Raw genomic sequence first — 15,130 nt, 5'->3', positions numbered from 1 at the left:
CTAATCATTTCTAGCTTTTATCAAGACCTACCTACCTACCAAGTATAAAGACAATCCATTTAAGCCTTCTTGAGTTATCGTGTTTACAGACAGACACACACACGAACGCCTCTGAAAACATAACCTTCTTGGCGAAGGTAATAATAATAAATACGTTGTTTCTTCAACTGTATGTAGTCTTAATGCGCAATACTATTATATTATTTACATATATTTTTTTCATGACCTGTCAAAAAGATGAAAAGCATCAGTGATTTGAATGATACATTAAAATGACGCATGGCATTTTGCATGTAATTACACCGCAGGCCCAAAACGAACCTTTATATGATTATTGTTGCACACTCTGGTTTTGCAAAAATTGGTACCCGGTCAGCATTCTCTAGATCACTGCAACCCGCACCGACCTTCGTGTGCCTTCGGCGCCCACCCGCCAACCGCTCCGCTTCGAGTAATGAAGAACAGTTGAAAAGTTTAAAAGGACAATTCAACAAAAACTCCTTTGCCTAACGCCTATGCAATGACTGAATGAGCTGAGGATGTGGTAGCTTTTTGTACTGCGCCACAGATTGACCTCTGCATCTTGACGAAGGGGATTCCCCGACCATTCCAAGTGAGCACAAAAGAGGGGAGACCTCAGTCTCTTTTCATTCAATCAAGAGGTATTTCGTTACCGCATTATGATTCAGTATTATAATGCACAATTCATTCATTTATTATACATGTAATACAGTAAAGTTAACGAATACTGCTGCTGTACATTTGTGAAAGAATGAGCAATAAAGATGCATAGTTTCTAAGGTAATCTGTATGGGGCCTAACCGATTTATATCGCCACTAGAAGTAACAAAGACAGAGCTATAGCTATATACTACGAAACATTTTCTGGAGCAAGCTATGCAACGGTGTTACTGACCTTGTGGCCTTTGCTTCCCTTCAAATATTTCCCACAACGTTTACTTTCTTGTGAACGTCTCTCCGTCTTTAGATAGAACGATTGACGCCCCTCTGGTGGTAAGATTTCCCTATCGACGTTACTTCTTAAGTCTCTGCACCAACTTAATTTTAATTAAAAGGATGTGGCCTTTGTTCCTGCCAGAGCTTCCTCTATGCGGCGATGTACGCTCGAAGACGCAACCAAATTAAGTCACGTGATATTTTTCATGGGTGGTGTGAACGTTCCAACGAGATTATTACAACGTGCAAAATATGAAATCCCTAAATGAACCATACATATTCAATACATTATGTGTATTGTGATACATAACACTCCTCTGAGGTTCTCTGACACTGTAAGAATAAAGGGTATGTCATTTGATGTGGTCTCGTCCGGTTGTGGGGTGTGGCATGGTATACGTATCAAACCATGGGTGTGGCATAGGCGTAAAGAGGCCATCCTTACCCCGAATAGATTGAAGTGAATGAAGTTGCATACTCAGCAAATCAAATCAAATCAACAAGATTTGAGGTCACATATATCAATCACATCATATCAATCAATCACCGTATCTGGGCGTCACGCTGACAAGCGGACTGAAGTGGGGTGCACATGTAAATAATATCACAACTAAGGCGAAACAGACTTTGGGAGTGATTAAACGTAATCTGTGGGCATGTCCAACTAGAGTAAAATCACTTGCATACACGTCACTTGTAAGACCGAACCTAGAATACGCTGCGACAGTATGGGATCCATATACAAAGAAAGACAAAGACAAATTGGAAAGGGTACAGAATCAAGCTGCAAGATTCTGTATGAACAACTATGTAAGAGGTGCTAGTGTCACGGAAATGAAAAGAAACCTACAGTGGACCTCACTGGAAGACAGAAGAAAGATGTCTAGACTATGCATGATGTACAAAATGACTAATAAACTGGTGGATGTCCCAACTACTAAGTACCTAATACCAGCCCTGAAGAGAACAAGAAATAGCCACGCATTCAAGTACCAGAGTTATCAACCAAGGATTGAGGTGTTCAAGAATTCATTCTTTCCTAGAACTATCGCAGAGTGGAACTCACTGTCACCAAGTACAGTAGGGGCATTGTCAATAGATAGCTTTAAACAATGTCTAGAGCTAGAAGGGTTAGGTGTAACAAGTCGATCGGTGTAATGTAGCCAGCTGCCGCCGCGCCGCGTGCCTGCGAAGCTGGTGTGTTACGCCGAAAGGCGGTTATACCGGCTATACAGATACAGATACATACATCGTCGACAACGACATTGTTTCTTTTGTCGTTTGAAGTGTATATAGCACAAACGGTTGTATCAGTGCTAATTTAGGGTAAATTTAACAGGAAAACCAAGCATTTTGGCACTTGTTGGGTTCGCAAAAAAATCATTCATAAATAATTGACAGTTCTGCGCATTCACGTGGAACAACGTCTCCATAAATGGACTGAAGTTTGTCACACGCATGCGCAGTGTGCAGGGGAATCCCCTTATGCTATCCACCTGCATATTTTTTTCAGTTTTTTTTTCAGATGATGACGCAGCAAGAATTCATCAAAAAAACACACCCTAAATTTAAGAACAGTTAAATGTGCTTGACTGTTGGGGGTCACGTGATCAACCTGAAGCAGGCGTGCACAACTACCCACTGAGGTTGGCGCATTTTCTTATTCCAGCAATGACCCTGAATCCGAACAGGGTAGAGTAGCGCCAAAGGTGACATTGCCTCACTTAGCCTTAGCTTGATCCTGAGTCTAAGGTTTGGTTTTCAGTACTGTGAATTCAAAAAGATCTGTCTTTACCAACTCTTGTATTCCATTTCACAAGTTGAGATGAGATTGAAAACGGATGGCATATTAAAGGGAAACCGGACATGGTTTAGCCTCCAACAGACGTTCATGATTGGTTATGCATCGTAGAATTCGGTACAAATTCGGTCAATAACCACTTGGTGCCTTCATGGAGGTATAAAATTTTATACCTCCATGGTGCCTTGTCGATGTCTATTTCCAAGTGAACAGAACAAAAAATGTGTGCACATTAAATGTACATACTCGTACGTATCCTACAGTGTAGATTTTTACTTCATTTAAGCAGTTGATATCCATGGCCATATGTTTCACTTGCAGCCCTTGTCCCTTGTCTAGAACATTCGCTATTCTTCAAATGTAAACATGTTTGTTTTCAGCTGCGAGTCTTGTGACCGACGCCAGTGTGTTAGGCTCCGCCCAGGAGGGGAATCCCCATCAATTGACGTCACTTGTTGTCATGACGACATAATGACCGACTTGTTGTTGTTCATGTTCGTACACAGTTGTCACGATTGCTTGCACTATACGAAATGTTTTTGCGGGTGTCGGCGTTGCGTCAACGTTTTTATACACAGACTTTGGGATTAGCTACACGTATACGGAAAGGACATGGTTTTGTTTCTTGTTCCCCAGTGTGCCTGCAGAAACGTATAAACGTTGGTGGTGAGAATACATGTGACCGGTCTGGTGAAACTGGTCTAAGTCTGAACGTGTGTTCTGTGTCGACATTTGCTTTCATTGGATGAATCACCACAAGCTTCCTCAGTGGATCTCACCATGCGGAATCCAGAAGGTGAACTGGATAATTGCAGTGCTGTAGACCTATATCAATTATCTATTTCAAATGTCGACAGTGTCGTAAGTTTGTTTTACCGCTCATTATGCAAGAACCAAGGCTGGGAGGAAAGTGACTTCTTCATTTAAATCAAATATTCACAATCTAAGGAAGCGAAAAGAGCAAAGGTGTAAGGTCTGAATTCCGTTGAAAGTGAGCGTATCATGTCACATACATACATACTAGTAGTTTATGTATTTTTGTGTTTTGTGATATTAGGCAAAAAAAATAAGACAATAGTCAAATGTAAATAATATAATGCTTTGACACCTGGAATGAAAATGAGTATCGTTGACGTTTATTGTGTCTTGTGAGCTGTACATACTTCGTGCCAATATTAATTAACGACGGTTGGTTGAAGACAATACAATGGCAGTTAATGGTCATCGCCATAGTCACCACCAAAACAAAACAAACTTAACTTAAACTCCGCCAAAGGTAAACAGAAGCACTCACTTAGACCGCTGCTGCAAGGGCCCTTCGTTGCCAGGTAGGGGTTTCTAAGGTTACCTTTATGGCAAGATTGACATTAGTTTTAATATATTTTCCGCTATAGCATATAAAATAATGCGGATTGTTAACGTAGCATATACAGTTATGATATTTTTAATGTATCTTAACTTTTGTTACCTGAATAGGATTATTCCTCAGTCCTTACTTCCAGTCTGTTTGGGAGTATATTAAAGGAATATGATACTACAATACATTTTAATCATTTAACAATAAATTGGTTATCTTGGTTGGAAAAATACTATTTGTGGGGTTTTCATACATCTATTCAAACTTAGCTGATTCGTAACAGCGGCCCTGGTGTAAGATAAAAATCAACCCAACATGGACGAGTAGGCCACTAGTTATATATACTCTTTTAGCGACTATAAGAAAATTTTGAATAGGCCGCGCGGAAATGATATAAGGGGGAAGTGATTACTTCCCTATTTGTGCTATAGACTAGTATTGACATGAATTGCGTGTCGTGACTAGCTGAAAGCCTATTCATCTTCCCCCAAATTTCGGTGTGGTAAGGTAGGATTCCTATGAACGTTTCTGTCTTTAAAAATCCCGATTTTTTTCTAAAACAATTTATGGGGCAGAAATAACATATTTGCACATGGAAACACTGATTGTACATGTATATATAAAGAGAGAAATGCTTAATAAAACTGCAGTAAAGCACAGAAGGTCTACACAAAGGATCCGTTTCATTTCGAGTTTTAAGGTATGGAGTTAGATTTGATTTTTCGTCATAAATACAGACATAAGGATATATGGTTTTAATCTTTAGTCAGCATGTGTTTCACTCACACTGGGTCATTATGTGGACCACACTATGGTCTACTGATATTGTTGTCCATTTCATTAATTCTAACTCTCTGCTAATCTGCCCTGTACGTAATAATTTATCATATTCTATCCTTGAATCTATGATTATGTCGCTGTTGCAAGTAATTATATGGTGTGTAATAACAGTGGTTCCCACACCGGGAATCGAACCCGGGCCTTGGCGGTGAGAGCGCCAAATCCTAACCACTAGACCATATGGGAGTTTAGCACTTAGTTACACAGAGTTAACAATGGTCTAGGATTATACAGATGAGGTACCATCAGTTATACAATACTAATCTATAGAGCTACAACTACACATGTACACGTACTCGGTCCTCGGTCACCGACTATGCTATCAATAGTCCTTCATCTGATTGGTTGCTCTCACCAACCAATCAGGGCCTACCTAATGCGCTAATATGTGCATAGCTCTCTATAACAAGTCTTTCCACATGTTCATTTACATATTACCCTAATTACAATAGTCATACAGGTGGAAATAGATTGGTGTGTGTTTTTCATGCGTTTGCTAATAAGTCCCAATCCACGACTATCTGAAATTACGTTGTATTCAAAACACCAGTAGAATGGCGTCTTATCAGTATTTCCCACATTCTCTGGTAACTAAATAAACATTCAAACGGTTTCAGTTTTGTTGTGTGTGGAGTATGGACTTAAGGTCACAACGAACTGGACCGTCAGTTTTATTTGTGTCTACATCGCTATCATTTGAAATTCACATTTCCAAATTCAAAGAGTTGCCAGTCCGTGACAAGGTAAGGCTACAACTATCTTGAATTAGAATATTTTAGCAAGGTCGCGCGTTTGTTGAAGGGGTGTTATGGAGATAGCCAAGTGTACATGTGAGATATTTAAGCTATATATACGTTATCTTTCGATTTCAAAGGAAATGACTAGGCACGAAGACGACGAGTGAATTCTAGATCTAACGAGAGAAAAATATTTAAATCGCAGCATCTATCGTCACGGTAATTATGGGAAGTCCTTAAAAATCAAACATTTCTGAATTTCAGCAATGCTGTTTGCAAACTTTTAGGTTAAATTCTGTCATTTCTACATTTGTTATTTCTAAAAATTTCCTGTGACACAGATTTTCGTACTTAACATATCCAGACCTGTTTAAGTTCTTTATTTCCTCCATTAAAAGTGGATGTATTGTTTTTGGTGTGTGTCACGTGTGTGTATGGGGGGGGCGGGTCCTTTTTGCTATATTGTCACTTTTAGCCTAACAATAATTTTCATCACTTTAAGTCTCAAAATTATAACAAAATAAGTTCCAGAAAACTTTAATCACAGCGTGCAGCTTAGTATGTGAAATACTTAAAAACAGCACAATGCTTCAAGCGCTTTGGACAATGACATGTACGAATTTCATATCGTTGAAAAGTCCATCATTTAACATAGATTATGCTAGTCTCAGCCCTAATTAGAGCACAAAAGTTACAAAAGCCCCAAATATTTCATGGAGGTATGTGATCTACGACCTCTTGTTACTTTCTTTGACAGAGTTTAAACAAGAAAACCGCCCCTGTGAAGTTGGAATAATATGAGTTACTTATTTGAAGACATATCAAGTTATATTCAGAAATGGAATTAACCTCATCACCCCCCTTTTCTGTTCACTATACAGCCCTCTAAGGTTTAATACTAGTTTCGAAATCGAAACAAAACCAAACATGAACACTCCTGTGTAATGGTATTTCCTCATGATGTCATGATGCCATGACGTAATGGGGATTCCCCTTTCCGAGGGCGAGCTCACTTTGTCACGCGGGGATGAGTGTAACTTTTAAAATTTATTGGTCTTTGATTTTAGAATGGAACTCGATTAGTTGTAAGTATAGACATAATGATAGCTTTTAGAAACAAAATTATAAGGGGGAGGGTAGGAAAGGCTTTCACGTCTACCCGATGGTTCAACATTGAGACTCCAAATTATATGCAAGCTAGTGCCCGTGGCAAAATGTTTTAGTAAAGACACAGGCCGCTCACGGAATGGTAAAAAAGCTTGCCATATGGCCACGACATCGCCCACCGTCAGCTTACGCCATCCCCAACATCCGGAATAGGTACTACACATGTGTAATCATAACTTGTGACGGTAAGTCTACATATACAGCGCGATTTCAGTGTTTAGACACAGGCCAGTGCACCCGTGGAATTTGGAATGGCACAGTACTAGTTCTCAATGGATGTTTGAATGCTACTACTAGTGAGTAGGACCAGTATAGACAGCTTTCCTGATCATAATGCATTGCTTACTTGAGTAGTGAATGCAATGCGGCTGCCATGCACATGCTTAGTATTTCTAACAGAATACATTTAGTGGCAGAACCACGACGTGCAAATTTACGCCCCTACTACTAGCTCTTACATGCTTGAGCTGTTCAAACAACATGGCTGCCTCTGTGCAGCCAGCCACGTATTCATGAACTGGGACACAGCTCCCAACGTACTGTTTCTGGGCACGGCTTCCGCCCCTCTGTTTCTCAGCTATCCGATGTTGGATTGGATGTGTTTACTACGGTGTATGATTGTTTGGTAGTAGGTTATATAGCTACTTTACCTAAAGTGAGTGATTTTGGCGGGGGGGGGGGGGAGGTGTCTACTCTGCATGCCTGTCTATCTGTATTTCTGCGGTTCCAATATAACGTTATATAAACATTGAGGTCATGTTCTCTCTCTCTAACCTCCTTGTTGTATCGTTAATGTCGTTATCCATTAATGTCGATTATCGTTAATCATACATTACATGTGTTACGTGTCACGAAGTCTTATTATGTAAAACAGAGGAATTATGGAATGTCCCCTTTAATTATGCAAATTATCTTTTTCCTGATATCAAAAACTACCTGCCACCCAAAAATCCTAAAGACCCTAACTGGCATCTTCATGTGACAAAAGGTACAAAAACCAGATGTGAACGACAGCCGCCAGGTAGATCACATTTGACCCTGCATGCCCTTCGCCTTCCCAAGACTTACAAACATACTAGCACTTGTACCGTCACAATCCAGAAAGGAAATACTGTGTGTGGAAACACAAGCAGAACACAAACATAAAGACAGACAGATACCTTCATTTTCATGGTAAATATACAGCTGGTTTCAAGCAGATGCCAATAAAACGTACGTGCCACATTACAATGCCACAGGAAGTTCACGGCACGTAAGCCACGAATAGCACGTACCAGGTACTACAAAATTGGAGTCTATAACGTTACATGCTAGTAGTTTACAGCCATGCATCCTGGGAGTTCATAGTTTACATTATTTGTCTGCTACAGTGTTTTCGACTACACAGCAGAATTTACATGTACGTCGGCTAAAGTATCCAGATATATCATCAGGTACGTGTAGGATATATAAGTATGCCACATAAATTATCATAATTACGCATTTATTTGAATAAGCTTAAGATACATTTCCATATGGAGGCCATAGACTGGTGCATGCGACGGCACTTGACATACTCTGTGATGGCTAATAAGACTCTCGGTCTAGACGTGGCTTTTGTATAGTTAGAATGTCTTAGAACCTTTTTCCAAAAAAAAATAATGAGACAGAAACCTGCTTGATATACTCAACCCCAAAGACATGATCCTTTTATCATTAAATTTACGGAAAACAGCATATTTTCAAAGTATTTGTTCTTTGTTGTTCTACATGTTTGTTTTGGCTCCATTGGAATTAGAGCCATGCCATTTGTTGATAATTTTTATCTTTTATTATCGCTAATGTGTCAATATTAACGATAAACAGTATTGCGCGAAGATTTGACAAGTCAAGTACTGCCGAGGTATCTGACGGATAGTTAAGTGTGTGACAAGGTTTTGCGTGGAATAGATGCTGACATCTATTGATATGATACCGAAATTCATTTTTTCTGCCTCCAGTCGCGCGTGTTTATCACGTTAGCTCGGCTCGGGGAGTATTTGTGCCTCCCACAACTGTTTTTCAATTTATTCTTCAATTTTATAATACAGCAAATTGAGTCAATGTTGTTAAGGGAACGAAGGCAACATGACCACCGAACTGCAACGCTATCACGGTGCTCATCACTTTGAAAGTCATCATGTTTCCCCTGCACCAGTGCCAGATTTTTTTGTCACTTCTTCAGATTAGCTGTATTGTAAACTTACTTGTAAAAACAGGGCGATTTAGTACTGATGTTGGTAGGCTTTCTGTGAACGTCATTGAATCATTAGCTGGAGACTTCATAGAATTGAAATAATGCATCTAGTTAATTCTCTCAAGCTTTGTGTCTTTTATACCCCTAAATTTTGCAATCAGGGTCATAACTAAACTAGCTAAGTTATGTCCGTAGAATTTACTCTGCCAAAGGCAGTACTAGTTTCGTAGAAATTATACTTTTCCTACTGCGCCACAAAATGGCGCCGTCGATCTTGTGTTGGTCAGGGGAATCCCCTGACACACATTTTGTATATACATGAGACTAGTCATGTGCCTTCCACACAGATCAACACATTAAATATTCATGGGAAGTTCACGGCGGAAGCAGGACTGCGTATGCAAATTAGTACACCCAGTACATGCATGTAACCGGAAAAACGATGGAAACTGTATGCATTACTGCATTAAATGCATTTTAAGTAAATAATAGTAGGTTTAAATTTTCTAGACAGGTGCCACATTGTGACAGAAGTGCAAATACATATACCTAATTTGTTTTTTGAGTCATTGGACGTACGCCCTGCCACGTGTACATCTTTTGTAGTATGTCTAGACAGACAATAATAATCATAACGTCACAGGATATTTCAGCTGCATAGTTTAACATTGTTCACAAATACTTATGCCAGACTCAAGAACGAGAAGGTCAACAAACACATGACTGGTGCAGAAACAACTACATAAATATGGTGCATAGTAAACAGGTGAAATTTATCTAGTGTGCGTCATAGGGTGCAGTGATTGTAACCACAATGATCGTTAATGTTAGAATGGAAGCATATTAAGGATTTTCCTACCACTATAGCTGTTAATCCTTCCTGTTTTTCCTTAACCCATTCGAAGGACTTGTATCGACGATAGAGCAACCAGGGTCTTGGCAGAAAGATATGGGCGGGCGGCTACCAACAGCGTCAGACAGGCAACCCTTGACCCTCAAGCGTGGAGTCGTCCGCCTCGCGCGGTTAAATACACAACTCCCGTCGATCTTAGCGAGGGTGTTCCCCTATTTGGAACTCAGCAGGCTGTTGGACGGGAAATACGTTGCTATGTTAGCTATACCTTACATGTATACAGTGTATAAAATGTGTTGACATGATAGGATGGTAGCCTGCGTTTACAGAAGCACTCTCGGCCGGGAGTTAACCCCCACCCACTTTTGGGGGGCTGCAAGTCTGCAACCGTAGGGGCGGGCGGCCACCAGGAGCACAATTAGTCAGGCTAGATGGGATGATATATATTATAAAGAATATGGTCTCTATAGATCATAAATGCAATTGCTACGTTCAATTGCCCCTACCCTGTTTAGTTGACGTCATCATGACATAGCAGTCATTGACAATGTCAAACATTGAATGTTCTAGAAGCCTAAAAACATAATATGACTCAGCATATACGTGGCTTCATATGATTGACCAGAAATTGTATATAGCCTAAAATTTGGCAATGAGTAGCTTTTTGTGCCACCTTTTCTGATAGCTACAAGGAACGTCAAAGTACTGAGGTACGATTTTAGACCTGATTATGTATCCTATTTATTTAGTTCTGAAAGTATTTTACTCGTAAAATCGTGCTTATCGGATATCATTTCAGTTTTGTTCATAGTATTCGTCATATCCGAAATAGATAGTGTCATGTGTGAGTTGTATTGACCCTATGGAAGGATATAGATTGTCGACAATCGGTATGAACTTGTTGCGTGGGGATCACTCTAGATCTGTGAAATGTTTTACTGGTTTTGATATATCCTAACCGGTACAAACCTCAGATCACCACTAGTAGAAAAGGCCACATGGCTATGGACTGTTAAATATTCATAGTGGATAATAGTTGGTAATGGAAGATCACGCAATAGTTGGTTGTGGATGCAGTGTAAGGTTTCAACCAACATTAGCTACAACGTCCGCTTGAAGCAACAATCACGACTCTAGCTCAACAAACTGTACCCTTTTTATGTAATACATTGTACATGCAAATGACAAAATTACGCTGCTTGGCAAATTTAATGTGAACGGTAGGGATACGGCCGTTTACCTGTCAAGTAAAAGCTTGTGTCATTATTTCTTCCGGGTGTGGGCGGCATTCCCCTTCCCTCTTCGAAATGGAACGGTCGTGTTGTACTGAGACCACCAGTCAGGACGCAATTTTCGACTGCGTCACAAGCGCACTATAGTCTATGCATGTGACGAAGGGGGAATCCCCTTCGTCACTTATTATATGCATAGACATAGTGCGCTTGTGACGCAGTTGAAAATTGCGCCCACAGTGTCCTGACTGGTGGTCTCAGCAATGTCTACCACGACAGTCAGACGTGCACAGCCACCGTAAGGTCAGTGCACCTGTCTTTCTAAGGTCACTGTGTCCTTGGTTGGTTAATGGGGTCTTAGGCATTGGTCCCATATCAAGTTTCAATGAAAACATTACTTGTGGTCGCCAAGTCAAATACAGCTTTGAACACATGACATTTACTAATGTCCTACCTAGAATGACGACTGGTGTGATTCACAACTGTGATTCATCTTTACCATAACGTAATTCTCACTGAGTCTTGGAGGGGTCACAGTAGGTCCTGGGTAATCTAGCCCCCACACAGTGCCCCCGCCCACCAAAAAGCATGAAAGGTAGCGCCCACCAGAACTCAGCGCATGCAGCAAAGACGTCGACACAGGAACTTTTTTTTACAAAAGACAACATGTTGTGTCTCAAAATGTTTCTGAATCTGACGTATGTGGAAAGCAAATACACTATGAATATGAACCTAACGATCATAACAGAAGGAGATCCATGTATGCAGCCAGTGACATTCAACGCTCGTGTAAAACAGTGAATAGTTGGTTAACCCCCAGGCCCAGTGAACATGTCAATGGCTGCCATAAACAGTTCCTCAAGGAAACAGAACTTTAAAAAAAATCCACGAAAATCCCCTCTTTGCGTATGGTGTGTCATGTTCAGTTACAGTTGTTTCGAGAGGTAAATAAGGTTAACCATATTGACTGTGATTTAAAAAAAAATGTAAACAAGTTTGCATTCACCAGACTACACCGTGAGCTATGTTGTTTTTGTAGGTATTGCATCATCACCGGTACCAGTCAAAATAGACTATAGAGGGCACTCTCTGTCCGGGGTTCAGTGTTGTGTGTAGTAATATCCACCAGCCTGACGTAACCATTTTAGTCGTCGCTGTGATTTTTCAAATACAGCACAATACTCTGAAACTGAAGGAGTGTCTTGACTATTTATCGCTAACGCAGACTGCATGAATGTTCCCTCCCGGTACAAGTTGAAATCGGCCAAAGGTAGCTTTAATAGTACCATAGTACAACATGGCGCTTGCGAACAACACCATGTGATTGTTTACATTGTGACGTAGTTTTGATGCCACGAAATAGCGGTTAGATAGCCCTATACACATATCTTTAAAATAGTATCGGTACATTGTATACTAGATCTGACTACAAAAAAGCCAATAGAGCAATGTAACTGTATGGTTAACTTTGAGATGTTAAGACTGAAAAGAAATCAAGATTGTTCAACTGGTAAATATAATATAATAGTAACTATAGTCGGTAAATTTACGTCGAAACTACTATTACCACCTGAAAACTATCGGAAGAGAAAGGGTTTCGCCGTAAATTTCGGTTTCCAAAGGTGATATTTTTCACAGCAAAAACCATTATACGTCTATCCATATATGACACATGTTCTAAATGTTAAAAGTCATCAATAGTTACCTGTCAGGCATACCTACCTCACGAGTACAACTAGGGACCTTTGTGATGTAAACATACCGCCCTGATTATATTTAGAACGTTTGTCACACATTTGCACGCTGGTAGATTCCATTAGAGTAAAGACTAGACGTCGTCTTGGGTAGACTGGTGTCTCTAAGACTCAATAGTAGCCCTAACATTCCAACATCAAACATATAACAAATTGCAGTGATGAAATGATATGTTTATCAAGTATCATCGGATAGTTCCATCAGAAATTGACTAGCGTAAGTTGTGGTTTCCGGGTCAACACACGACATCGTGATATTTTTGTATGAGCTTACGGAGAGAGGGGCATCCCCCGCAGTTTCCGTATGACAACCGCCGTCGTTTCTTAGAAAACTCCTGGTATACGTTAAAAAAGGAAATGTAACGTAATGTATGATTTAAATGCTTTAGGCCGTCATGTTTCTTCACTTCAAGCTCTTTGGCAGAGTCAGTAAAGGTAAGACGCTTCTCAGTGCTAGCCTTTGTGTTGACTGCACGTCACATTTTGGTTAAGTGACAAATAGAATGTTTCTAGAGAAAAACGCGTTCAGATGTAACTTTATACGTAATTTTCCATCACGTCCTTTCCCCTGGAAAATTTCAACGACTCAAGGTCTTAGTCATACTTGCTTTTTATTCAAAATGCGACTTATGTCTGTCGCATTTGTCATTTATCAGTTCGTCAACTTGACGTTCTTCTTACATCGCCAGGTAGGTAATGACCAGATTAAATTTCTTAATGTTATCATTGTATATCATAATAATATTTACCTAACAACTATCTGAATATTCAGGAATTCAGTATGGTTGGGGTGCTAGTAAAAATCATAGCCTTTTGAAGTTTTGTAAGTATAGTTTGCTGCCGAATTTTAGAATGATAGGGCATATTAATATTCGCCGTTATCAACTTTTTATAGTATTTTACGTAAACGGTATTTTGAACTACATGTATGTACTCGTATTGCCATGGGATATTTTAAAAATGATTGAAAAAAAAGTCATCGGGTACGTTAAGGTTTGTTCCTTTGCCAAATCGCGATCTTGTGAGGGAAAACTAAGAGACGAAACTAATCTAGCTTCTATAATTCTCATTGCAATTGTTTCTGTTGCTGATCCGGAACTGTTTCGAGGCATCGGTCTTGAACAAAAACGACGTGGGTCAAAAATACTCCAAATAGTCCCCGTTTCCATCGTTTTTCCATTGGTGCCGTTTTGCTTTCAAACAGTGTGCCCACAGGCTAGTTCCGACTTCCGAGGCACGAATTCGAAGACTATACAGAAGTTAACTACAACGTGGTGTCAAATGTATTAAATTTTTTCAAATTATTTGACTCCTATGTTTCTATCGCTAATGCAGCAAATTGAGTCAATGTTGTTATAGGAAAGAGGGCAATATGGCCGCCGAACTGCAACGCTATCACGGTACTCATCACTTTGAAGTTTATCATGTTTTCCTTGTCAATATATACTCCCTAAAAATCTCCGTTTTCCTCGTCTTTTCATGGTGATTTGTGTGCACACGTATCGCCTGTTCAATAACCAGTAACCCTTTAAAAAACACCGTGTTGTATCCAACCTGAGCACCACATTTTTGAGGTGCGTATATACCACAGACGTCAGACACACCAGCATATCCCATCCTCTACGTATATACGATAGTCTATGAACACTTAAGATGTCGAAATTTACTTACCTATTAATTTAAACACACCTTGCTGCATCCGTCTGACCCGTTAATGTCAGTAGCAAACATGTCCACCACATGTATGCCAGCTATTTGTCCAAACCTCGTTAATCAGTTGCAAATCATATCAAAGCGCATTCCTACCTGGGACTCGACATACACAACACAGTCTGGACTTACCCTAATGTTTATAGTGGGCATTACCCGTTGACCTATGTCCTGTCTGTGAATAGAGGGGGCGTATCCTAGTTACAGTGTTTTGATATGCAAATGATGTTTCGGGTCAGTTGTTTGGACCTCGTCCTCGTTCTTCAACAGTCTAGCAATACAGGTATAATCTCGCTTTAAAGAAGAATAGGAAAAAGAACATTTAAAAGAAATGAGCAACTGTTTAATTGGAGAGCGTCAACGATGTTTGTTGTATGGTAATAATCGTTGGATTATAATTGAAATGTTTTGTTTAGCCAGGAATATTTTTTTTAATAAATCAAGGCCAGATTAGATCTCCTTGCATGGAATCAAGAAGGCTAAAATCAATCTCCTTGGTGGAATAAA

The 15,130-nt window shown here is 39.9% G+C and overlaps 1 protein-coding gene and 1 non-coding gene across 5 annotated transcripts in view; one reads left to right on the top strand and one right to left on the bottom strand.

The window, feature by feature from the left end:
* The first annotated feature begins 2,584 nt into the window (after positions 1–2,584).
* Positions 2,585–15,130, top strand: part of LOC109466074 (TNF receptor-associated factor 2-like) — a 19,221-nt gene continuing 6,675 nt past the window's right edge. Inside the window, exon 1 of one of the 4 annotated variants that reach the window (XM_019763680.1) lies at positions 2,585–2,603. The gene's annotated coding sequence lies outside the window, so the exon portion shown is untranslated. Of the gene's footprint in view, positions 2,604–6,933; positions 7,045–8,272; positions 8,293–11,360; positions 11,463–15,130 lie in introns of those variants that run through there. The other 3 variants (XM_019763678.1, XM_019763679.1, XM_019763676.1) reach the window with 3 other exon arrangements.
* Trnae-cuc lies at positions 5,070–5,141 on the bottom strand. The gene has a single exon. It is a non-coding gene; the product is annotated as a tRNA-Glu (tRNA).

This window comes from Branchiostoma belcheri, unplaced genomic scaffold, assembly GCF_001625305.1.
Source record: "Branchiostoma belcheri isolate BF01 breed outbred unplaced genomic scaffold, Haploidv18h27 scaffold16, whole genome shotgun sequence".
Lineage (NCBI taxonomy): Eukaryota > Metazoa > Chordata > Leptocardii > Amphioxiformes > Branchiostomatidae > Branchiostoma > Branchiostoma belcheri.
The sequence above is the reverse complement of the archived record's forward strand: the minus strand, read 5'-3'. Positions and strand labels throughout refer to the sequence as shown.